Here is a 24,244-nt window from a genome sequence, read left to right as displayed (position 1 = left end):
AATATTCATTTGTGAAATCAATTAATCTAATGCATATGAATATTCAAAAACAAATTATTAAGTCTTTGTTTTATATTAAAATTTTATAGAAGCATATGACATAGCTTGGTCGTCTAAAATATGATATAGTATATATTTCATAAGGCAGTCATTTTTACTATCTTTTCTCTATAAAGGTACATTACTAGATTCTGAAATTCCTATAAATTGAAAATAAATATAACTTCTATAACAATGTATAATTTGTATAATAAACTTTCTTCTCTGTGGAAAAAAAAATTGTATGTTCTATAAGGTAAAAAGTCCCTAAAATAAATTTAATGATGAAAACACATGATGAAAAATGACATTTCTTTTTATCTGCCTTAGGTACTGATAAAGAATCCAAATCATTTTACTTAAAAAAAGTTTCCACCTAGTCTGTGAAAAATGGCAATCATTCCCTATACTTATCAAGTCCTTTCCATTCCTTTATTTTCTTCTTTTGGTAAACATGGTTATCTTCTTTCAATCAGAACTGAAAGAGACTTCCCAAGGAAGCTCTTGATAGAAACATGTGATCATTGCTGATTAATCTTTAAGTGTTCACTTGTCAGATGTCAGATTATTGAGATTCTTTTTCTTACACACACAAAAAAACTACATACAGTGAATGAATTCAGTTCTTGCTGGGCAAACATAAAGGCAATATAGTGTCAAGCAGTGAATTTCCTAAAACATGCCCTCCCACCTCTGAAAAGACCATGTGGAGGGAAAAAACACCAAGTGAAAACCTGAGCTTTCAACTGTTATATTTTCTAACTTTAGAACCCTGGGGAATATTTTAGGATCAAACTAACACTTTTGTTCTCAACAATCCTCTCAAATAATCCTTATGATGTCAGTTTTGAGTTTATTTGCTACTTAAAAACAAATCAGTGGGAGACCAGGCAGTGGTGCACCTTATTGAGTACACATCACAATGCACAGATATCCAGGTTCAAGCCCCTGCCTGGGTCCACCTGCAGAAGAAAAGCTTTGCCAAGTGGTGAGGCAGTGCTTCAGGTGTCTCTCTGTCTCTCTCTCTTCTTCTCTAACTCCCCTCCCCCTCAATATATCTCTGTCTCTATCCAATAATAAATAAAGTAAAATAAAAAATAAACCAATGGTTTTAATTTGCTAATATTGGCTTCTTAAAAGCAGATGATTCTAAATTAATATTATCCACTTACTAGAGGAAAAATGATGCACATTGGGCCTGAGGACAAAATAAAAAGGGGTTAGAATTATTGAATAAAAGAATAAGTAGGGGGTCGGGTGGTGGTGCAATGGGTTAAGCACATGTGGCGCAAAGTACAAGGACCAGCGTAAGGACCCTGGTTTGAGCCCCGGCTCCGCACCTGCTGGGGAGTCGCTTCACAGGCAGTGAAGCAGGTCTGCAGGTGTCTATCTTTCTCTGCCCCTCTCTGTCTTCCCCGCCTCTCTCCATTTCTCTCTGTCCTATTCAACAACGAACAACATCAACAATGGCAATAATAATAACTACAATGACTACAACAACAAGGGCAACAAAAGGGGGAAAAAAAAATGGCTCCAGGAGTGGTGGATTCATGGTGCAGGCACCAAGCTCAGCAATAACCCTGGAGGAAAAAAAAATAAAGAATAAGTAAACTAGAACTGATAAGCTAACAGTTTCAGAAAAACTAAATGAAAATGATCTTCAAATTTTGATCTTTCAAATCTTTACTAAATTATGAGCTTTTCAGCCAACTCTCTACTTGGTATCAGTAATGAATATTTTATCATAACAAATCAATTTTATGAAATATCAAAAGATGAGGAAGGATCTGAGGTTTGTATATTAAGGTCCTAATAATTTAAAGTAGTTGTTTTTCATACTTCCAATATAAATGAAGTTATTTTAAATTTTTTAAAAATTGTTATGTAAACATTTTATAAGGTAACCATGAAAAGTTGGAATAGGAAAAATTAAAGATAGTATCTTAGAGGCTCAAATATCTAAATAAGAGCTAGATAAAGGTGATCTGATAAAGACTGAACAGAAACTAAAACTTAAGTATCATAACTGAAATATGTGTTGTCATGGAAACCACAACTCTTACTAGTAAGGAAGAGGATTTTGATATTTAAATCTAATGGTGTAATGAACATGTAAACGTAGTAACCATAGTGCGCCTGCATAGTGTGATAAGACAGAAACTTATATATAAGTAGGATAAGAAATACTATGAAGTCAACCCAAACTTGATTGGCCAATGGAGATGTAACTTTAAAACCAGAGGCAAGCTAGTGTAAATAGAGGCTCAGAAACCAGCTGAATGAAACTCCATCACCACTACTAACCAGGATGCTACTAACCAGGATGTTGCCGGTGGTGCTAAAATGACTTAAGCACATGAAGCTAGGCTAAGTAGCTTCTTCCCTAGTTTCCAGAGACCCTCCTTTATCCGGTCGCACCAGCGGATGAAGGACTTCCAGTTCAGGGACACAGCCACTGGTGACCACATTGTGAGCCTTACCTGCGAATGGCTACTGAGTAAGGAGAGGTATTGGGTTGACTGTGTGTTGTGTGAATTGTGTGACCTTTCTCTGACATCTAAATAAGAATTATTGCTTAACCCTGACACGCTCCGAGTGAATCCTTACTTTGCCTGCGACAAATGGCATTGACAATGCTCTGCTCTGATAAAAGAAAGCAATAGAATGAATTTTTTTTTGACAGGAGTAACGCAAACAGCAAAAAATCCTCTTCTGAAAAAAAACCTTTGTAATTATAGGAGGAATGATCTAAGATTAAATTTTTATTTTACATAAATTTTATTTATTTATTTATTTATTTATTTATTTATTCATTTATTTATTACCAAAGCACTGCTTAGCTCTAGCTTATGGTAGGTAGTACTCAGGATTGATCCTGAAACCTTTAGTGGCTCAGGCATGTAAGTCTTTTGTATACATATTATGCTATCTCTCCAATCCAAGGAGACAATTTTAGATGCAGACAGTAAAGGAGAGCTTATATTATTTCAAGGTTTTAAAATAGTGTGTATTTGAAACATTTTAAGTAACATAAATTGTGGATGATTAGGAAATATTTTAATGATAAGAAATTTTTCCAAAGAATAAGAAGGATTAAGATAAAAGGAGCAAGATCTGTAATTAATAAAGTAAGGTTTCCTAAAAGACAGCAAATGTTGTAATATAGAGCTCAAGAGGAAAGATAAATGATGAATGGAAACATTTTGACCCTTTGTCTGAGGAGACCAGATTTTAAAAATAAAAAATATATGATTTCCAGTTACATTTGAATTTCAGATAAATGAGGAATCATTCTTAGTATGTGTGTCCAGTACATCTGGATTCTGCTTATACAAAATTTTTGTTGTTATTTACCTGAAATTTAAATGTAACTAGAAATGTTGCATTTTTCTGTGTATTTTATACCACACTCAGTTGCCCCATAGTCCAAAAACTAACTCAACTTAGATCCTAGAAGACTCCTTACCCTGTTTCTTGGATCTTGTGTTTAGATATATGGTCCTAACTTGGTCATGTTTCATAACAGAGTGAAGAGTCCTTGAGACCAAGGACACACATCTATGAGGTGCACATCCCTTGGAAAACCCAAAGGTCCTTTTAAACATAAATGAAAACCTACCTTCAAGTTTGCTTAAGATCTTCCTCAATTTTTTTTTGCATAAAAATAATTTAAAATAAATAAATTTTAAATAAATATAAAACAAAAATGCCAGTGTGTCCCAGCACAGACAACCCTGAAAACAAAGTAAGGTGGGTCAGGTGGTAGGTAGCACACTTGGTTAAACACACATATTGCTCATATTATTGACTGTAAGGACCTGGGTTCTGTTTGAGGCAGGCTCCCCACCTGCAGAGGGAACACTTCCAAGAAGTGAAGCAGGTCTTCAGGTGTCCATCTTTCTCTCCCTCTTTCTCTACCTCCCCCTCCCCTCTAAATTTCTCTTAGTCCTATCCAATAAAAGAAAAAAAAAAGAATAAGGAGGAAGAGAAGAATGAAAGGAAGGCAGGAAGGCAGGAAGGAAAGAAGGGGTCACCAGAGAGGTGGAATCATAGCACTGGCTGTAAGCCCCAGTGATAACCCTGGTGGCAATTAAAAAACAAACAAAAAAGAAAACAAGGTAAAGCCAAATACTAACTCTGTTGAGAAGTCAAAAATGTTTTCATGTGAGGGCATGCTTCTGATTTTTGTTTGTTTGTTCTTTTTAACCTAAGCACTGCTCAGTTGTTTTTGATTGAACTTGGGACTTTGAAGCCTCAGGCATGAGAGTCTCTTTGCATAACCATTATGCTATCTACTCTCCACCCTAAGGGTATGCTTCTGTATACATGATCTTTAGGTGAGAAATTGACAGAGATTGGTAAGAAAATAAAATTCACTAGAGACAGTTGGTGAATCAGCTTTGAGGAATTTAGGACAATTTCAACTTTTCTGTCAAGCAAGGTTCTATAAGGAACTATGACTTGCCCAAGCTTCTATAAGGAACTATGACTTGCCCAAATTCTAATTTCCTGGTTCTATTAAAGTTCTGTTTTCAAAAGAAAAAAAAATATTCTTCTTAGCATCTCTCTAGTTTGATATCCACCTCCCCGCCCGCTCCCCTTTGGCTTTCCTTTTTCATGGTCTCTGGAAGGAAATGGAGTGGATCTGGAGAATGCTGCGGATCCCATTATAATCACGTGAAAGAAAAGACAGTTATGTGTCTTTATCCATTTGCAGACATGGTGATGGCACATTGAAGGAGATTTACTTACTTCTTATGGCCTCTATTTTCTCTGAGGCAGTGTGGCTTTCTAGAAGTAGGAGTGTGAATGTGTATGTATACAGATGGCAATTATGGGTTTGACAAGATAATAATTATCAAGAAAAAGAAGGTGGAAATTAGACTGAAAAAAACTAAGGATTTTTCAGAGTGAATATTGGGAAGACCTAGATTATGGTATTGGACTTAACTGCATAAGGACAATAGAGAAATTTTTCAAATTCAGTACTGTTATGTATAAAAAGGATAAGTATATTCATGTGAGGCAATAGTTTTACTAGGTGACTGCAATAAATAGAAGAAAACAAGAAAAGAGTATTTAAAAGGGGATACTTAAAATGGGGAATGCTGATATTTGGTAGAATAAAGCTAACAAATAAAGAAAAAGGGAGTTGTAGGATTGGTGTGTAAATGGGATGTAGAAAAACTTAGCTAAAGTTTGTTTTTCTCTCCTTACCACTTCCATGTTTAGACTTCGAAAAGCTTTAAAATTAAAAGTATCTAGTTAGACGTCTGGGGAGATAGATAGTATAATGGTTATGCAAAAAGACTCTCATGCCTGAGGCTCCAAAATTCCCAGTTCAAACTCCCTTACCACCAGAAAAACAGGGTGGAGCTTAGATAGCATACTGGCTATGCAAAGTGGCTCTCATGCCTGTGGCTCCAAAGTCCCAGGTACAAACCCCCACACCACAAAAAAACCAGAGCTGAGCCCGGGCTCCCCTGTTAAAAAAGAAAAAGAAAAAAAAAAGAATTCTGGGAGTATATAGCCCCCTCCCTTACACTAAGGAATTAGTTTTAAGAAATGTATGTACGTTATAATCTTCAAAGTAAATATTAAAAAAGGAAACACAGTTGGGAAAGACAGAAACAGGCTAAGAGTATGGATTGACCTGCCAACACCCATGTCTAGTGGAGAAGCAATTACAGAAGCCAGACCTTCCACCTGCTGCAGCCCATAATGATCTTGGGTCCATGCTCCCAGAGGGATAAAGAATAGGAAAGCTTTCAGTGGAGGGGTACAAAACTCGGACGGTGGGAATCATGTGAAACTGTACCTCTCTTACTTAATGAACTTGTTGATCATAATTAAATCAATCAATATAGATAGTAGTTAGAACATGGGATAATTGAGGCTTGAACTATTCAATCTCTAGTTTCAAATGTTGTTTGTGTTATTAGCAAAACAGTCTTTTGATCTCCAGTTTCTTCATATACTAAAATGTCTCATTAACACATATTCGAAGGCATATCATTGAGATATTAGATACCATCGAACTGTCATCCTGTCATTGGATGCAAAATGCCATTTTTGTTTTCCTCCGTCTTTAGAACACACACACACATACACACACATATGGATATTCATATACATACACACTCTTGAGTGTGATGTCACCTATGAGGTACTTACAGACCACTGCCTTCAAATGGTAGTCTCCTGCCTGAGTTTGAGATTTGCAGTTCAGGTATAAGTAAATTATATTAATGTCAGATGCCCCATGATTTCCTCATATCTAAAATAGTCTCATTATTCATTTCTCCCAAATATCTTCTATTCCCATAGATTTAACCTCAGTTTTATAAAAAATTTGAACTGCATGAACAGGATGCAGTATGATACCTTAAAGTTCTACAGTTCTCTTTTCTTTTCATATTAAACTCCAAACAGTTTAGATGCCTGCTCCTCTCTGATGTGTGTCATGAATATCAATTCAAGCATCCTAGACAGAGCATATTTTTATATTACTAACTTATTTCTGAAAGACATTTTTAATTATTTCATAGATATTTACAAATAACTCATAGCATGTTAAACCAGAGAAAGCCAGAATCATAGATTTGTCATTTATAAGGGGGAAAAAAACTATTAGTTATGTGTTTTTTCTTTTTTTTTTTTCCTTCACTTTCCTGGGTTCCAGGGATCAAACATAGGATCTCAGAGAATCTGTTATATCTCTGAGCTAAAAATTCTCTTTTATCCTAGAAATGTAATTAGGTTATTTTTCCTAGATTTCACTTTAAATCGTATCTTCAAATATATTTTATTATAATTAGATTCTCTGTTGGTAGTAAACAGGAAAAGAGATTTAATTAATCCAGTTTATGATTAATTATATTTTTGTGCCTGCCAGCTCCCCACTATGTGGTCTGATGTCCAACCTTAGGTGTTCACTCCTCACTGAAGTTCCTAGGACTCTAGGACTCATGTTCCATGTCTCCCCTTCTCAGACAATCCACTAAAATTATTTTGCATGTCAACCTCACAATGATTACACCTGCTTTCTTCAAATTACAGTTTATCTTTGGCATTTTTCCAACTAGTTGTAATACCGATCATGTGAGATTACTTTAAATGCCTAAATGAAAGCATAAAACCCATTTACTAACCTTTATTCGAAACTAGCAACATCTACTCCTCTTCTGATCTTAGTTTTATACAAAAAACCTAGTTATCTACACATAACTAAGTATGCAGAGTGGAAGGGCAGTTTTCTTACCCTTTCCTGTTCCCCACAGTCACAGAGATTTTCCACATTCTCTCTTCCATAATAGGCTAGAAAGAAAAATATTTTCTTCACTTTTTTGTTGAAGGACTAATGGTTTATAGTAAATACGTTGATACATGAGTAAATTTTCTCAGTTTTCTGCAAGACACTTTCACCCCCAGCCTATGTCCTCCTCCTCCATTAGCACCAGGACCTGAAAGCCCCCTTCCTCTCAGCCCCACTCCCAAAGTCCTACTTTGGTGCAATATACCTAATCCAATCCAAGTTCTACTTTGTGTTTCCTCTTTCTGTTCTTATTTTCTGTGGGGAACAGAACACCTAAAAGCAATTTACTATCCAAGTGAGCTATTTTGCCAACCAAGAAAATTATTAAGTTAAAGTTACTTATTTCACAGGATGACAAAGATTTCCATTTTTCCCCCTCTGGTATTCATTGTTACTGATGGTAGCTAGACTTGAACCTGGGCCACATGGGAAAGCAACACATTATCCAAGTGAGCTATTTTACCAGCCTACTATTAATCTTTCTAAGGACCTGATTTTTCTTTTTGTTTAGGCTAATTTTTCTTTCATTAAGTCTTTCTCTGAATGTCATGGTTTGGCAAAGGACAGCCCCTCAACATTAAGTTGGAGGACTCGAAGAGCAGGACCAACAGCTTGAAAGCTGTCAGGAGCTGCTTGTTGCTGGCTTTGAAAGTGACTGGGATCCATGTGGATTCAGTCGGCTAGGAAGGATCATCAGTTTCCCCGATGAATGGGTACTCACGGGATGCACCACGGGAAGGTCGATCCAATGCAACCCAATGTCATGGTATATCTATATATTGAGATAATTCTAATTTTATTTCAAATGTGATTGACATTTATTCCGATTTTAACCTTATGACTCATATTTTTAGTTCTAGGGAATGCTTAGTCATTACCTCTTCAGATATTCTTTCCTTTTAAAATATTTTTATCTATTATTATGGGAAAGAGATACAGAAAAAAATATGGAGATAGAGAGAAGTCAAAGTACTGCTCAGTTCCAGCTTATAGTGATGTTAGGGACTGAACCTAGAACCTCAGAGCCTCAGGCATGAAAGACTAGCATAACCACTATGCAACCTTTCTATTTATACACCAAATGCAATCCAAGTTCTACTTTTTGTTTCCTCTTTTTGTTCTTATTTCTCAACTTTTATAAGTGAGATCATCCCATATTCATCCTATATGAAGAAACTTTAGATCAAAAAGATTATGTTTTGTTAATAACATAAATAACAAAGTAGAGATTGAATACTTCATGGCTCAAATGTTATTCTCCATTTTATAACTACTATTTATTTTTTAATCAGAGCACTGTTCATCTCTGGCTTATGGTGGTGAGAGGGGGGATGAACAAGGGACTTTTGGAGCCTCAGGTATGAGAGCCTTTTTGCATAGTTATTATTTATTAGTCATATATTGAACATTATGAGTATACCCCATTCTTTAAACATTATTTGATATTTTCTAACTCATTTATTTATATAACATTCTGATAACTTTCTATAATGTAGCTTATATTGTTAATTCAATTTTCATTTTTTAAATATTTATTCATTTCAATGAGAGAGATACAGTGATATATATATATATATAGAGAGAGAGAGAGAGGGAGAGAGAGAGAAAGAGAGAGAGAGGCCAGATCTCTGCTCATCTCTGGTTTATGATAGTACCGGAGATTGAACAGGTGGCCTCAGAGCTTCAGTCACAGAAGTTTTTTTCCATAACCATTATGCTATCTCTCCAACTCAATTTTCAATTTATTCATCACATACATATGTACATGTTATTTTGCACATTATGCATTGGTATGGCAGTCAAAATCAGTCATTTTTCTTATGATGAAGTTTACATAGCTTAGAACTTTTAAATATATATATGTTTATTCATAATTCACATACATGCACCATACATACATTCTTCTCTGTATTTGTTATGATTAATATTTCAGTCATTTACTTATTTATAAAATAATCATTTGGGATTTTATATGTTGTTAAAGATGTTATGACTATAGAGGTAAATTGAGTCATGGTTTCCTCATTGTGATAGAAGTTACAGACATGTAAATTATTTCAATGCAAAAGATATGCACCATAATGAAGGCTGATAACTCTGTTTATACAGTAAAACAAGTCTCCACTTCATTTTTAATGAGATTTTTCATACTTAGCAAGAAGAATAATCAGTAATATAGCAAATATCCTTTTAACTATCATTCTGAATTAGCAAGTATTAACACTTGGTCACATTTGTTTCAGAATTTGTAATTAAACTAATTTGACCCATTTTCCCAGTCTTTAAGAAATAGCTACTTCATAATTTAAAATACATTTTACCACTGTAAAATATCTACAATGTCTTCATAAGTGAATCATTTTGAAAACATCACAATTGAACCCAAGTACAAATTATATATATATATATATATATATATATATATATATATATATATATATATATATATATATATATTTTTTTTTTTTGGTGAAAATGTAGTATAACATCAGACCTAACACATAGGTGTTATCACATTTAATTGTTTAGGCACACCTATGAAAATACCTGAAATTTATAATTGAAAGCTCAAGCATCAACACAAAATAAACTTAGAGTGGTATGCATAACAATTATGCTACTTATTCTGAAAATGCATATTAAGTAACCAATTTATAAAGATAAATGCATTAATTATGAATATTGAGTGAATCATGTTAAGTGAGATAAGCCCAAAAGATATGAATGAATATCAAAGGGTCTCACTTATAGGTGGAACTTAAGAAAAAAGGGCAGTGGGAAATACCAGATTTTCTGCCTTTAGTAGGCCAGTCAATAAGGGATCCTAGCGGTGACACCAAGGAGGTGACTATAACTTAATTTGGGTTAAGAAATAGAGTAGAAAAAAGGGGGAAAAATATATTTTTTTCGATTTAATTATAAAGTACACCTCCTCCCCCTCCCCACCCCCCCATAACCAGTTCCTGGGGACCAGCTCCTATAGCAGGCTCCCCTACTGAGCCTCTTTCTTTACCAAATTCCTGTCCCACCAGGGAGTATCATTCATTCTAAATCTATTCCCTTCTGAAATCTCTGGCCTTTTTTTTCTTTCTAAGTAGCCACCCCCCCACCTTACCCCGCATAGCTAATTAAATAATTAAAAATAAATAAAAAAATCTTTCCTTTCACCGCTCTTTTATGACTGTTCTTTTTCTTATATTTTTCTTTTTTCTCTCTTTCTTTTTTTTTCTTTTTCTCATTCTTGTCATACTTTCTTCCTTAATCCTACAGCTTCCAAAGCCACAGGCCTCAGCCCCCACACCACCAAACAGTGTGCTTTTTTGAATTCACTGATACACATTTGGGAATTATTTGGGGGAAGAATTCTGACTCAGTGTGGACTCTCACTGTGGGTGTCTCTGCTCAACTTCCCTTCCTCCTTTAGCCACCCCCAGAATATACAGTGGATAATAGATTTGCATAACTGTCTATTTCAGCCATCCTTGTCTAGTCCTGAGGGTTTTTTTTCTTTTCACTGCTCTTTAATTACAGCTCTTTTTCTTATCTTTTCCCTTTTCTCTCACTTGTCTCTTTTTTCTTTTACTTTCTTTCTTTTTTTTTTTTTTTTTTATCTTGTCATACACTCCTTCCTTCCTTCTTCTTTACCTTTCTGAATTTGTGAATTATTTTGGGGAAGAAATCTGACTCAGAGTGGACTCTATGTGTGTATCTCTGCTGTAGTCCCATTTTCCCTCTTGTTATCCCTAGAATATACAGTGGATAGTAGATTTGCATAACTGTCTATTCTTGCTATCCCTTCTTTCTTTTCTCTTTCTTATTCACTGGGATTTGGTTACTATTTTTTCACAGACTGGAGAAATTGTTTGGCTAACTGGTAACGACTAAACTACTTCAATACTTACTTCAGTTGCTACTGTAATTCTGTAGGTTGGTGAGTGCAATTGTCATAAAGGTATTTAGTACAGAGTTACTTGTATTCAAGACACAACAACTGAGGAAAAAGAGAGCATAAAAAAAACACATAAATAAAAAAATGTGTAGATCAAAAACAAATAAAATTGCTACTCCAATGAATGAAAACAAGAGCCCAGAAGAAACTACAAATCAGCCAGAAGTAACCATAGATAAGAAAAGTATGCAAGCAATAATAAACTTATTAATCACAGAAATGAAAACATTATTATTAGGGAAAAAGAAAAATAGTGTAAATAATTCTAAGATTCATAGTTTAAATATATTATTAAAAAATCTATAGAACCTACACGAGCATGAATAGAAAACTTTGAAATATTAAATTTCATGCAGAAAAGACTAGGATGCTATTTAAATGGAAAAATTAACTGTAATATTAAATTATTTTTACTGAGAAAAATACTATGTCTTGTATGTTTTGCATATGCATCACCTGAACATCAGCACACATGTATGTGTATGCATAAAGGTGTACATACATGTTTGTATATGCATAAATATGTGTATATAGTACAATTGAAAATCTAATTCTACCTTTTGTCATATAATTGACTGCTTTGTCCTAATTCACATATTCAACATTTCTCTTTCTTTCTGGTATCTGCCAGTGGGCCCCATAGTTCAAAAGTTTATGTTGTCTACATATCTTTGCTGCATATAGCTGGAATCATGTCATATTTGTCTTTCTCCTTTTAGGTTACTTCACTAAATACAATATCTTTTAGTTTTATTCATGCTCTCACAAATGGCAAGGTAACTTTTTATTGTAAATATATATGGCACATTTGTCAGTTGCTATGCCTTTAGGTTCTCTCCAATATTGGCTTCCATAAATAAATTTGCAAAAAATGTAAGGGCATATATTCCTCAAAGTAGGGTTTTTATAGTTTGAAGCAAATGTTCAGTAAGAGGATAATTGGATTGCATTGAATTTGTACTATTAATCTTCTGAGTAATCTACATAATGTGCTCCATAATGGCTCCACCAATTTGCATTTCCACCATTAATACATAATGTTCCTGAGAAAGGAATGTTTGAGCATCATCATGCTTAAGAACTCAGACAATCCAAAAATAGTAAATGCCCCAATGTGAATCAAACAGCATGTGCAATGGGGCAAGAAGGGGAGGCATTCAATGACCACATTAATTTGAATTGCTAGAATTAAAGATGATAGTTGTGAAGGAGGGGAGAATAAATTTATAGATTATAAAGAAAGAAGCCATAGGGAAACTAAACAACTTTTTAACATTACTTCAGGTGATTAAAAACAATGAAAAATTTCAACAAATAGATTGTTATTACTACTTGATATTTGAAAAGGTAACTCAAAGTAAAACCCCATGGTGGAATGAAGAGGAAGAGTTTTTATGCACATTCCTTCAAACCTTGGATTGCAAAATCTTGAACAAAGATCCAATAAAGGCAAAAAAAATTAATTAATTCCTATGCAAGAAATCAACCAGAAGAAATTATAAATATTATGGCTTATGCTTTACCTATAACATATAACTGACCAATTTTACTAAGTACTCCAAAAATACTGTTACTTCTTATCCACTCTAAATATTACATTTATATTAAAACACTGGCACCTTCAAAATAATTTTACACCTGATAAACTTTTTTCAACTAGTTATTTATTTTTATATTACAGAATCACATGTCATCAGGGGTTTGAATACACACCATTCTCACTACCAAAGTTCTAGAATCTTTAGTCTCCCCACTGTAATCCTGGGCTCAGCAAGCAAGAGCCCTGCCACCACTGGGCTGTTTCTCCTGCCACCACCACCCCCACACTGCAATCCATCATATTTCCCTGATGGTCATAGACATGGGTCAACCATTATCTCTACAACTATCTGTCCACATTTACACAAAATTGCCCCCCCCTTTTTTTGTCCTGATTTAAGCCTCTCTTCCCCTATAAGCCACTCATGACAACATAACTACCTTCATATGTCCCTCTCCTTCTTCTTCTCTCTCTGGGTGCTGATGGAGCTGGAGTTCAGAGTCTTCTTATCTCCATCCTATCACTTCTCCCCCACTGGAAGTATGAATTAAGGTTGTTTTGGGGAAGGAGAGGGTAGCAATTCTGGTTTCTATAATTCATTGCTTCTCCACTGAGCATGGACAATGACAAGTCAATCCATACCTCTAGCCTGTTTCTATCTTTCCCTAGTGGATCAGAGCTTTGGAGATGTGAAGGTCCAGGACACATTGGTGAGGTTGTCTGCACAGAGAAGTCAGGATGGAGTCATGGTAGCATCTGTAACCTGATAAACTTTAAACTATCTTCAGATATGTTTTTAATGCCTGTCTTTTAGTAATGTTAGCTTCCATACATGATACATAATCATGACTTTACTATTACAGAAAAATGTCCTTTTTATTCTAAAGTCACTTATTTATTCATTGATAGGAACGAAGAAACCATAAATGTCCTTAGGAATTTTAAATCCAAAAATATATCTAACATAACTTGAAAATGAGTAAGAAATCTAAGAGTCCAGGAACAAAGTTGTGTCCTACTTGTTTGCAATATGATTAACAAAAGATGAGTGACTATTACCCATTCATTGGGGAAACTGAGGATCCTTCCTAGCCGACTGAATCCGCATGGATCCCAGTCACTTTCAAAGCCAGCAACAAGCAGCTCCTGACAGCCTTCAACCTGACTCTGTTGACTGGCTACAGAAGAAGGGCAAACGCTAGAAGAAGAAAAGTGACTAAGAAAGTTGTGGTGGGGCTGGGTGGCACACTTGTTGAACATACAGTATACAAAGTCCCAGGTTCAAAGCCCTGGTCTCCAACTGCAGGGGAAAAGTTTTGCAAGTTTTGAAGCAGGGCTGGAGGTGTCTCTCTTTCTCTCTTCCTATCTCCCCCTTCCCTCTGTCTCTGTCTAATAAATAAATTAATAAAATAAGATTTTTATAAAAATAAAGTGGTGGTATATATACACAATGGAATTCTATTCAGTTATTAAGAATGATGAATTCACCTTCTTCACCTCATCTTAGTGGAGCTTGAAGGAGTCATGTTATGTGAGATAAGCTAGAAAGAGAAGGATGACTATGAGATGATATCACTGATGGGCATAAGCTGAGAAATAAGAGAAGAAAGGGGAAACACAAAGTAGAACTTAGACTGGGTTTAGTGCATTGCACCAAAGCAAAGAATTCTGGGGATTTGGAGAGGGGCTTTCACGTCCTGGTGCATGATGGTGGAGGAGGACCTAGGCTAGGGATGAGAGTGTCTTGAGAAATTTTACCCATGTATTAACAACTATACATCCTGTAAATCAATATCCTCCCCATATCTTCCTAAAAAGATGACACTGTATTTTTCAGAACAAATGGATGATATTCAAAGTGATCATCCTAAGTAAAATAAGGAACTGAAAGGCTGGATGGTTTCACTTATTTGTGGAATTTAAATAACTAAAACAGTTAAATTTGCAAAATAATAATAATAACCAAACTGACACTTAAGACTCTGTGAAAACTCTGAAGTTTTCTGGAGAGAGTGGGGAAGTGAAGTATATGGGGTAATTGGGTAGTTTTCTTTGTTGTATTGACATTACAATTGTGATGGTACATCTGGTGAGTAGCATACACGTATATATAGTTGTGAAACTACACTTCTAACATTTTAGAATATTTATAAACACTTAATAAACAAACACAAAAGAAGAATAAAGCAAAATACTGATTCAGATTTTGGAATTGGGCAAAGAGTTAATATTTCTATAAGACAATGCATCAAGTGTAGGGCATTAGAAATTGGATTTAATTTGCTAGATAACAGGGAAAAGTGAGACTGAAATATTTTCAGAATATTCAAGAAGGTAACACAGTTAAGATACCTTTACAAGTTAATGAAAAAGTTCTGTATTCAATAGATGAAAGGGTTTCTCAGTAAAAGTGTAAAATATAAAGGGGGAATAATTAAAAGCTACAAAGATGAAAATTGAGAAAGAAACTAAAATATTATAAAGTTTAAAATATCTTGATGAAGTCAAAAATAAATATATAATAGAACTTTAGGGTCTCGGGGACGATAGCTCAATACATTGAATTGCATGCCTGGAGTCCCAAGGGCATAGGTTCAAATCCTAGAACCACACTATGCCAGAGATGAGAAGTGCTATGTTCCATTATTGTTCTTTTGCTCATAATACATACATACATACATACATAAATAAATAAATCTTAAAAATTTTTACTTATCTGCAAATGCACAAAAAAACTATAACAGTTGGCATCTAATCTTCATTTTACTATACTACTATACACTTCAAGATCATGTGATAAAATAATAATGAAAACCAAAGTTAGATGTCAGTGTGGGAAGCAGCCTAGTCAGATGGAAACTGAAGTTGGATGCAGGAGATCCTGAGCTTAATCTTCTGCATCTCATGTGCCAGAATGATGCTCTGGTGGTAGTCTCTCTCTCTCTCTCTCTCTCTCTCTATATATATATATATATATATATATATATACACACACACACACATATATATGGAGATTAGAATGTAGAGATTAGAAACTGTTACTTCTTAGAGACTGTTAAACTGAAACCAACTGTTACTTGTTAGAGACTTTTACATTGAAACCAACAGTTCCTTGTTATAGCCGTTACAGCCGTTAAAGCCATTAAAGCAGTTAAACTGAAACCAACCGCTCTTGTTCTGTGTACTATAAAAAGCTGAGAGCAACAATATTGCAGGGTCCCCGGCAGCAGACTCTCCCCTTGTGTGGAAGGGTGTTGGCAGCCCAAGCTTAAGCTTGCCAATAAAGGCTCTTGCTATTGCATGTGATGCTGGTCTTCCTTGTGTGAGATCGGGACTTGAACTTCTGGGTACAACATATATATGAGCTTAATCTTCTGCATCTCATGTGCCAGAATGATGTTCTGGTGGTATTCTCTCTCTATTTCTTTCTCTCTCTCTCTCTCTCTCTATATATATATATATGTGTGTGTGTGTGTGTGTGTGTGTGTGTGTGTGTGTGTGTGTGTCTGTGTGCCTGTGTGCCTGTGTGTGTGTCTGTGTGTATATATACATATACATTATGCAAATAAATAGAATTTGTTTGAATTTGTTTAAACATAAGTAAAAGCTAAATTATATGTGTGTATATTATGTCATTGAATGTGCTGAGTAAGAAGCATCAGTAAGTTCAAGACAATAAAATTTTTGATAATGTATTACAAAGAGAAATATGAAGAAACTCTTGTCGACTAAAGATTTGAAGTTGCCTCCTTCAATTAAGAGAAATTAGGCAGCTCCTGGATATGTAGTGTAGGGATACTGACTCGTGAGTAAAATATATTAACATCTATTTTGAAGGAGTGTGAAATTGTGCTTCTAACATACAAACATTACTATAACCAGCTACCTGTGAAAACTAACATTAACATATTTTTAAAGGAATTTATGATACTGTGAATATTTTGAATTAACATTTACATATTTGAAAAATAAAATATAAAACTGAATAATCTACCATAAATAAGCACCTATGGACTCATATACTTGTGTTCAGTTCACACATGATTCATTTCTCACTTGAAATGCAATACTACAAAATATGATTTATAACTGAGTAATAATAGTATGTTCAGCATGAGTGATAAATGTAGTATCTGTAGTTAAGTGCAAATTTTCACAAGTTTCTTATAGTTTCAATGAGAATGACCAAATATCTCTGTACTTCTTAAAACAAAAGAAAAATGTAGATCTTTTCCAATAGTAAAATGTTCTATCATATTCCTGTGCATCACATCTTTAAAAGAAGCTACGAGTATTAATTCATCTCTGAACTTATAAACAAAAATAAATTATGTATTTTATATGAATTATTTTTACTTTGTTATACTTTTACAATTATTTATTTAAATGAAAGAGAGAGACACAGAGAAAAATCAGAGCACTGTTCAACTCTGGCTTATGGTGGTGCTGGAAATTGAACCTGGGACCTTAGAGCTTCAGGCATAAAAGTCTTTTGCATAACCATTATGCTGTCTTCGAAATCCAACTTTTAAATTTTATTAATAACTAATGTGAACAAAAAACCAAAAATAAAACAAAACAAAAACCTGAATGTCAACTCTAATGGTTTATAAAACAGTTGGATAACTAGAGGCCTATCAAGTATGTTGACTGTATCTAATGTAAGGATTAAAAGCTCTAATCACTTGCCAGTTCTCGCTTAACTCTTTTAGACTCTCTGTCAAAATGCAAAAATACCATCATTTTCTGCTTATAATTCTATTTTGTCAGAGAATTTCTCTAAGGAAGCAGAGTTTTGACATCCATAAGTGCAGATAAAAAAAGTGTCTTGATCCCTTCTTATACTGATTTTTTATATATTTTTTAGAATTAATGGTATTAAGAAATGTGGTCCTGCTTTAGGTGACAGGGCTAAATTCATTTACAATTTTATGTAAAATAATGACTTTGGTCTAGAAAACTATTGATTTTGAATAAGAAAATTACAGGCATTTTAGGAATAACTGGAGAAATGTATTATTATTTATTGCTATTATTTTTTTTTTAAATCATCTCTGAAGACATAGTAAGAAAATTAGCTTTGAAATGCTTTGTACTGAAGATTTAGCTGTCAGACTACTAAATAAACTGAGAGATTTATAGTAAAAGCAATGAGAATTGTCTTTGGGTCACATAATCACATAATTGTAATGTATCTAATTTCCTGAGGTCAGTCCATGGCTCTTAGGAGTTTAGTCATTTTGTATTTCCAGGAAAATTAAGAATTAAAAGGGTATGCAGTTGGTACCAGATAGTAGTTATAACTCTGTGCATAGAACATACTAAGTAACAAACATATTCATAAATATGTTTTTTTCTTTTTTCCTAAAATTTTACTTATTTATTCATAAAGAAGATAGGAGAGAGAGAGAGGACCTGACATCAATCTGGCACATATGCAGCTGGGGTTGAACTCAGGACCTTATGCTTGAGAGACCAATACTTTACCCATTGTGTCACTCCTAGACCACCATAAATACTTCAAATGGATGAATTCACAAATTTTATACACATGAAAAAAAACAAAACAGCTTTCCAAACTGAGTGAAAAAATTGCATGGAGTGAATGAAGCTCAGCAAAAGTTAAAACAACGCACATCCAAGAATACATAAGTATTTGTACGATTTATTTGCTGGAAAGTACACAGCTCCCTGGAAGAGTCAACACAAGAACTTGGTATAACCACATGTGACTCGCTGTGCATTTAACATTTCCTTTTTGAGAATAGTTTTAGTCTTCAAGTTGGGGTAGCACTAATGATTATTAAATGAATTCTCTATGGAAGAAACACTCCTATCTGAAAGAATAGAAACTCTGTGTTTCTGTCTGCCTCTCTCCCTCTCTCTCACTGTTACTTATTTTAATGAGAGAGCCATACACAGCAAGAGAGCAGAACACTGCTCAGCTCTGGTGTGTGCTGGTGCTTGTGGCTGAATGTAGCATCTTGTAGCCTCAGATATGAAAGGCTTTTACATAACTAATATGCTGTCTCTCCCTCCCCATAATAAAGGACTTTATAATAAAAACCACACTTCTTATTTTTCAGAGAAAGAGATGTCCTTATTATAGTTGTGTGCAAACAAAATATTGGCATTGTCCTTTTCTAAAAGACATGTCACTTCATTGATTTTGAAATACTGTGCAAGGTATGAAAGCAATTTACCTTATTAAGTTTAAATATAGGGGAGATAGAGATAGCATTATGGTTATTCAAAGAGACTCATGCCTGAGGCTCCAAAGTCCCAGGTTCAGTCTCCTGCATCACCATAAGCCAGAACTGAGTGGCCCTCTGGCAAAAAGGAAAAAATAAATAAATTCAATTTCATCTAAATGTCAAAATTATTACTGTTTTCAAAATAAACAAGACGCTCACATACCTGTAGACTCTTCACAGAACAAATAATTGCTTCATTACAGGCTTTTCTGATGTTGGGAAGGTGGAACAAATTCTAAAAAAAAATCATAACAAAGTTTAAGTATGCTTTTGTAATAGAAAATGTACTTGTGTATGTATACATATATATATATATGTGTATATATATATTTAAATCACCATCATTTGCATTAGAAAACTTTATACAGGCATCTTAATATATATACACATATATTAATATAGTGCTAGTAAGAACCTTATGAGACTGCAGAAAATCCAGCATTCCATTCAAATGATCTTTCATTGAAAAGCATGAGTGATGGCAGACCACAGCCTCTAACAGGCTCAACAGACTATGACAGAGATTCCTTCGTAAAGTTTTGTTCTAACTTGTTTGGCACTGGAAAGGTCTTTTATGCATCTATTGTAAATGAGTACTTCTGGTTCTCTTTGCTAAATTATCTTTGTTTCTTAGGGTTCTCTCCAAAGGCCTCTTTAACAAATGGTACTTTTAAGTCTGCATCTGATATCTCACTGTTTGTTGGACAATGCATGGACTGGATTGTATCTGAAGTGGCAGAGGGTGTCTAGGGCTTTCTCTTCTGATCTTGCTGAAGATGTGCCTTTGAGCTGCCAAAGAATCCCTGTTCATAACTGGTGGGAAATTCTGATGGGGTTGACAGAATGCAGGTTTCTAGGGAAATGCCCCAGTGACCCTGAAGGTCCTTTATCAAGGTCTGGACCTGGGGATTATGAAGCAGCACCAGAGAGACTTCTGATTAGGCCCTGTTCATACAGAGTCCATCCATCCTGGACTTTCCCTGAGGGTTTAAGGCTTGAACTTCAGTGGGAGAATTCTCAGGTATTGCTGGTTGATAATGATGTCACTAATCCCAGCACATTCATGTCAAACTAAAAACCTAAAGGTTGGGTGGTGGTGCATCTGGTTGAGTGCACGTTACAGTGCGGAAGGAACCAAGTTCAAGTCCCTGGTCCCCACCTGTAGGAAGGAAGCTTATGAGTGGTGAAGCAGTGTTACAGGTGTCTCTGTCACTCTCCCTCTCTATCTCCCCCTCCCTTCTCGATTTCTGGCTGTCTCTATCAAATAAATAAAGACAAAAAAAAACCCAAAAAACTGAAGGTCTGTAGGTTGTGATAACATTGACATTGGGAGAGAAGAGTTCTATATTACCAGTTCCTGAATATTGTAAGGTTAGATCAAGGCGGGTAAATGAAAAATTGCAGAAGTCTGTGCTTGCATGGTTCCACTGGAGTGGGGGCAACTACGAGCTTTGTAGGTGGTACAAAGATTCATGCACCAGGTAGGGGACCATGCCGCCTACAAAACAGCAGTCTGGGACTCTTCCAACATCTCACTCTTCTTTATATTCTCCCTCCAACATAATTCTTCCAAACTCTTTATTGCCAGAGGCTGGTCTTTTCCACATTTAGTCAAGTCACTTACTGGAGAAGGTAGAGGAAATCTATTCCAGCTAAGTGTCTGCTGGAGTGAGGTGGCAGCCTACAGCTGATGTCACCTTTTATTTTCTGAATATAACTCATGATGTATGTATTGTTACAGCTGTAGAATGAGCCAAAGAGAACATCCCAAATGCATTTGGTCAACAAACTGGCTGCCATGACTTGTCTCTGATATATGACTTTGCATTCAAAATTATTTGGCTTTCAGAAAAGGCCTTTCTTGTCATTAATGGCCTGCCAACTCTGGATCCCCACTTAAATCAAGCAGTGAGTATACTGATACTCACGGCTGCAGCAGAAGCACTTGAAGTCCTTGAGGCAGGGCACCAGATCCTGGTTGGTGTCTGTGGCAGCTTGCGGTACTCCAAATTTGATAGTTTGTTAGATATCCTCTGTTTCAGAGCAAAGAGGATAAACTTTTTAATCTTGCAGTTAAAGATCAAGATGAAAATTCTCATGCTTGAAATTCCAGAGCTTTATCTGTGGGCCACCTTCTAGGCCCCACCTACCATTGTCTTTTTTTAAAAATGTATGTTATTAGTAGTTTATTACACGGTTGTAATATTACGATGTACAGTTCCACAATACACCCACCGCCAAAGTTCTGTATCCCCACCCTGCCACTGATTACCACCGTCATTCTTATAAGTCTTACCAACAGTTTGATTGCACCTTTTTTTTTTTTTTTGGTGTTGTTGTTGTTGTTGGCAAGTTTATTTATATCAGATATCTAGAATGTACAAATGAGTGAAACCATGTGGCAATGGTCATTATTCTTTTATTTTTTTAAGCATAATCACCTCTAGTTCCATCTACTTTGTCCCAAAGCACATAATATCATCTATTTTTTTATTGCAGAAGAGTGTTCCATAGAATATATTCTTATGTTCTATATATTCCATATAGAATGTGTTCTTATATTCTTATATATTCCATCTATAATTTGTTCTTACATTCTTATATATTCTAAAAATTCTTTAGCCAGTCATCTGGTGGTGACCAACTAGGCTTCATCCTTTCTTTGGCTATTGTGAATAAAGCAGCTGTGAACATAGGGGTGCATATGTACCATCTTTTTTTAAATTCATTTTTTATTTAAGAAAGGATTAATTAACAAAACCATAGAGTAGGAGGGGTACAATTCCACGTAATTCCCACCACCCAATCTCCAAATCCCACCCCCTCTACTGATAGCTTTCCCATTCTCTATCCCTCTGGGAGCATGGACCAAGGGTCATTGTGGGTTGCAGAAGGTAGAAGGTCTGGCTTCTGTAATTGCTTCCCTGCTGAATATGGGCATTGACTGCTCGGGTCATACTCCCAGTCTGCCTCTCTCTTTACCTAGTAGGGTGGGTCTATAGAGAAGCGGAGCTCCAGGACATATTGGTGGGGTCCTTAGTCTAGTGAAGCCTGGCCGGCATCCTGATGACATCTGGAACCTGGCGACTGAAAAGAGAGTTAACATACGAAGCCAAAGAAATTGTTGAGCAATCATGGATCCCAAGCTTGGAATAGTGGAGAGGAAGTGTTAGGGAGGTACTCACTGCAAACTCTAGTGTAATCCTGCTTTCAGGTATATATTTTGCAGTAGTATATGGATATGTGTGAAAATATGCTCTCTCTCACAGAAACTGGTGTATATCTAGGTTTTGGGACTTTGTTATAAAGTGAACCACCTGAGATGAAATTAGAGTATACTGTGAAAGGAAAGGTCTCACCCGAGTAATGAAGCTGAAGGGTTGTCATTCCACACGTGAAGTCTCTGGACACAGTCTGAAGTGAAGCATGTTGAGGTGGCAATCATTGCGTTGGTTAGGTTGTGATCGGCGGATGCAATATTATTTGGTATGGATTGGGAGAGGCATATGGGAAAGTGGGCCCTATCCAAGGATTCCAGGACTGGGGGAAGTAGGGGTTCTAGAGTGGAGATGTGAGGTTCCTGCTGTCTTAGGGTTCAAAAAGACAATCGATAGTTAATGTTATCATCAGATTATTTGGTAATTAGGTTAACTTTGAAAAGTCCTTTTGTTAGGGTTTGCTGTATAGTACCCAGTATCTTATATATAGCTATGCTATTGATTGCTTCTGATCTACTTGGTCTAGGCTTTTGAAAAAGTCTGCATATCATTTACACAGCCTATATCCTGAAAAGATTCAGTTTGTGTTTTGAAAAACTTCAAGACATACAATTAATTTTCCCCCTCTTGTATTAATTAACTAGTGATTTATATGACTACATTTTACTAGGAGTGTACATAAACACCATTCCCACCACCAAATGACTGTGACCCATCCCTCCCACCTACTCCCACCCCCCACTGTCCCAGGAAGCTGCATGTTTACTCCTCACCACAGGGTTTTTACTTTGGTGCCCTACTTACAATTTGGTCAGGTCCTGCTTTTAGTTTGCCTTTCAGATCTTCTTACTCAACTTCTGTTGATGAGTCGGATCATCCCATACTCATCTTTATCTTTCTAACTTAGTTCACTTAACATAATTCCTTCTAGCTCTGTCCAAGATGGGTCAGAGATGGTGGGTTCATTGTTCTTGATAGCTGCATAGTATTCCATTGTGTATATATACCACAGCTTTCTCAGCCACTCATCTGTTGTTGGGCACCTGAATTAATTCCAGGTTTTAGTTATTATGAATTGTGCTGCTATGAACATAGGAGTACACACCTCTTTTGGTTGGGTGTTATGGAGTCCTTGGGGTATAACCCCAGGAAGGAATTACTGGATCATATGGAAAGTCCATGTCTAGCCTTCTGAGAGTTCTCCAGACTGCTCTCCACAGAGGCTGTACCAATTTACATTCCCACCAGCAATGTAAAAGGGTTCCTCTGTCCCCATTACCTCTCCAGTATTTGTTGCTGCTGTCCTTTTTGATGTATGCCATTCTTATAGGAGTAAGGTGGTATCTTAGTGTTGTCTTAATTTGCAATTCTGAGAATCAGTGCCCTAGAGCAGTTTTTCATATGTTTGTTCGCCTTTTGGATCTCCTATGTAGTGAATGTTTTGTTCATATCCTCTGCCCATTTTTGAATGGGGTCATTTGCTTTTTTGGTGCTAAGTTTGCTGAGCTCTGTATATATTTTGGTTATTAGTTTCATGTCTGATGTATGGCATGTGAAGATCTTCTCCCATTCTGTGAGGGGTCTCTTTGTTTGTTTAATAGTTTCTTTGGATGTGCAGAAGCTTTTCAATTTAATGTAGTCCCATTGGTTTGTTTCTGCTTTAGTCTTCCTTGCAATTGGGTTTGATTCATCAAAGATGTCCTTGAGGTGTAGGTGGGAAACTGTTTTACCAGTTTTTTCCTCTAACTATTTGATTGTTTCTGGTCTGACATCTAGGTCTTTGATCCAATTTGAGTTGATTTTTGTTTCTGATGAGATAAAGTGGTTCAATTTCATTCTTCTGCATGTTACAACCCAGTTTTCCCAGCACAATTTATTAAAGAGAGCCTCTTTTTTCCATTTAATCCTTTGGGCCACCTTATCAAATAT

General features: G+C 35.6%; 1 long non-coding RNA gene and 1 pseudogene across 1 annotated transcript in view; one reads left to right on the top strand and one right to left on the bottom strand.

Annotated features, from left to right (window-relative positions):
* The window catches only part of LOC132540246 (uncharacterized), a 277,831-nt gene that overhangs the window by 211,889 nt on the left and 41,698 nt on the right, over nt 1-24,244 (top strand). The window lies entirely within an intron of this gene.
* On the bottom strand, nt 19,602-20,897 carry LOC132540199 (doublesex- and mab-3-related transcription factor 2-like; annotated as a pseudogene).

This window comes from Erinaceus europaeus, chromosome 9, assembly GCF_950295315.1.
Source record: "Erinaceus europaeus chromosome 9, mEriEur2.1, whole genome shotgun sequence".
Taxonomy (NCBI): domain Eukaryota; kingdom Metazoa; phylum Chordata; class Mammalia; order Eulipotyphla; family Erinaceidae; genus Erinaceus; species Erinaceus europaeus.
Note: the sequence above shows the minus strand (reverse complement) of the source record. Positions and strands in the feature narration are given on the sequence as shown.